Source organism: Bombina bombina, chromosome 2 (genome assembly GCF_027579735.1).
Source record: "Bombina bombina isolate aBomBom1 chromosome 2, aBomBom1.pri, whole genome shotgun sequence".
NCBI classification, from domain to species: Eukaryota; Metazoa; Chordata; class Amphibia; order Anura; family Bombinatoridae; genus Bombina; species Bombina bombina.
Window position 1 is genome coordinate 1,419,216,423 of NC_069500.1, and position 3,566 is coordinate 1,419,219,988.

The following is a 3,566-nucleotide window of genomic DNA, read 5'->3' on the forward strand; positions in this document are numbered from 1 at the left end:
ACTTCTTGTGCAATGCCGCCCCCTGCAGATTCGCGGACAATCTGCAGTGGGTGTCAATCAACCCGATCTTATTCGATCGGGTTGATTTCTGTCCGCCGACTCAGAGCAGGCGGACAAGTTATGGAGCAGCGGTCTTTAGATCGCTGCTTCATAACTTCTGTTTCCGGCGAGCCTTCAGTGGCATCAAGTTCCATATGGCGCTTGATAAATATCCCTCATTATGTTGAAAAAAAATAAGTTTATTATTTTACCAAGTAGTGATCTTCCCTCTGGCCCTTTTCTTTTCTGTAGTGTAGTGACGTTGAGAACAATCGCACTTGCTCTCTGCGTACTAGATCCAGCTATTTACAACAAATCTGCAGGTCTGCACGCCAGGAGTGCACAGCATTTGGGTGATACAGTGCGGGCGTTGCTGAACTGCATCATGCAATAAGTGAGCAAAGCAGCAACAATGCTGATTGGGTGATCACAGTAAGCATCACACAAAGAAAAAAAATAGTACATTGTGTGGGGCTGGTGGGGTTTTATGGTTTTATATATATATTCCCCAGGACTGGCATAGTAAAAAAGCAGTTTGATACAGTGTCACATGAGACTTTAATGCACAAAATAAGGGACTTTGTTTAGCTGAAAATGTTAGCTGATGGATAAATAACTGGATAAATGACAGGGAGCAACGAGTAGTAGTAAATGGATCATACTCAGATTGGACAAAGGTAATCAGTGGAGTCCCCCAGGGATCAGTACTGGGCCCTGTTCTTTTTAATATTTTTATTAAATATTTGGATCTAGGATTAAATAGTAACACCTCTATGTTTGCAGATGATACAAAGTTGTGTAAGGTCATTAGGTCAGAGCAGGATGAACTTGATTAACAAGGGGATCTACAAAAATTAGAAGTATAGGTAGGTAAATGGGAAAATCATATTTAGTATGGGAAAATGCAAGGTTCTATATGTTGGAAGTAAGAATAAGCAGGCAATGTATTATTTAAATGGCACAAGTCTTAGCCAAACACAGGAGGAAAGGGATTTGGAAGTAGTAATTGATAACTAGCTAAAGATGGGCTCACAATGCAGGGCAGCGGCTTCTAAGGCTAATAAGATACTAGCATGTATTAAAAGAGGCATTGATGCAAGGGAGGAAAGCAGAATTCTGTCACTATATAAATCCCTGGTAAGACCTCACCTTGAGTATGGAGTGCAGTTCTGGGGACCAATCTCAAAAAAAGAGATTGCAGACTTAGAAAAAATTAAAAGAAGGGCCACAAAGCTAGTAAGGGGAGTGGAGAATTTAAACTATGATGAGAGATTAGTTTTCTCTATAAAAAAGGTACTTGAGAGGTGACATCATTACTTTAAATAAATATATTCAAGGCCCATGTACAGAGATGGTAGAAGCTCAGTTTATTCCAAGAAAATTATTTGTGACAAAAGGGCACAATTTAAGGCTGGAGGAAAGGAGATTTAATCTCCCGCAACAGAACATTTTTTCACTGTAAGAGCAATCAAATTGTGGAACTCATTACCAAAGGTAGTGAATGCCAAAACCTTAGATACATTTAAACATGGTTTAGATACTGTTCCCTTTTAATGCTCAATAAACTCACTCAAGATAACTGTATTTAGAGAAGCAACACCCAAGGCCTTAGAATAATATATCATCCAAGGCTTTTTTTTTTTTAAACAAATTAACATCCTTTTATACTGCAATTGTTTTTCAATAGATACATTTGAGCTGTAATGTGCAGACAACAAGGTTATGGAGTATATTGTTTTGCGTTGATATTAGTTCAAGCTAATTAGCATATGTGTAGCAGAGTTAGCCTTGAGAAGTCAGCAGGTGCATTTCAAGTTCTGAGAATGAGAAAATCATTTTTTCAGAGCTAATTTAAATAAATAATGAAAGAATATTGCAGTTATTTCATTACACATAACACATTTGATATAAAATTCTTCTCTTTAAGCAAGCATCTAAATAAGAATCCATGAAGTCAATATAACACCATACCCTGTAATCAGTTTTAAACCTTATATTTTAATATCATTAAAGCAAGTTTACCATGGAAGCTGTGCCAAACTAATTCTCACAGTTTGGGAAAAAATAATTTGTCCTTAAAAGTAAGGTAAAGTCGAGCCCACTAGTTAAAGGATTACTTTCTTTTATAATTTTTAAGCTAAACAACTAACATATTAAAGTTAATAAACATTAATTAAAACCTACTGACCTATATTTTCTCCAAAACGAAGTTTCATAACGTTCTAAAAGTTATATCTTTTATTCGTCGATGATGTCACGTTATCCTGCCCACTATTTTCAGCACTGCGTGTGCGTGTTCAAAATACTTAAACCAATAACTTTGTGTTTAAAGCGCCATTTTAAAACCTAGGTATTGTAAGCGGATTGGTACAGAGCAAAGGATACCCACGGAGTGGGTTTGGAAAACAATTAAATTTGCAGACAAGATTTCTGATATACGGTAGAGATATGTTAATGAAATGCTATTGATAAAAAGCGTATTTGGGTAGTTAGTTAGTAACAGGCATAGAAAATATTTACTTACAGTGGCCCTTTAACGCTATCTTACATAGAATAAAAAATAAGCATAAGTTTCATTCATCTTTATTATCCTAATTGTCGTAATTACTTCTATTTCTACCTTACAAGTAGTCATCCGACACAAATCTTTCCTCCGCCCGCCACTTTGGAATAGTTGATTGACAGTGTAGATCTATATTAACGTCCAATTAGCTTTTTCCCCCCAGGGGGTCAGCCCATCCATTCCTACGTCACTAGATTCCTGAGCGCATGCGTTTTACTAGAATCATCATAGTTCCACCCGTGCTCGTTCGTGAGACGTGCATGCTCTGTGTGACCTGTCTTACTATTCAGCTGTGAATCTCAGAATAAGCATTGCATCGATCGTGCTGCGAGTGTTGGATCTGATATATTTCATTCCATTATTTGATTTTAAAACAAATAATTTTGATTTCACTTATAACTTTATTTCGTAAAGACCATTTTTAAATTAAATACTAACAGAAATTGTTATTAGCCTCATTGTTTGTAGTGCTAGCTATCTTTTTTTGGACATTACAAGTGCTATCTTTGCTTTTCAAATAATAATATATATAATATGCTTAAACTGCTTGTTTTTAATATTGAAAACATGATTTTGAAGCGCATTCTATTACTATTTTATATTTTATACACTGTAATTTAACCAAAAAAATTATTAAATTTGAATTTTTAAATCATAATTGCATTAGGATGTTAATAATAATAATATATATGTTCCAATTTCTGAATACTTACTAATTAAATTGAAGTAAACAAGTGTGCAAAAGGGGTTACATGAACTGTATGATGTTTCTGCAATTGCCGGCACTATAAAACTCAATGAATATTTTTGATAATGAATACTTTGTATTGTCGGAAAGTTGCGCATGCGCAGACGAAATCTACTTTGTGAACGCGCTTTCACCTGACGTAGAGAGCGGGTGGGACCGCTCTCTGGCATGAAACAGAGAAACACGGAAGTGGCATGGAGGCGGAGTTGGCAAATA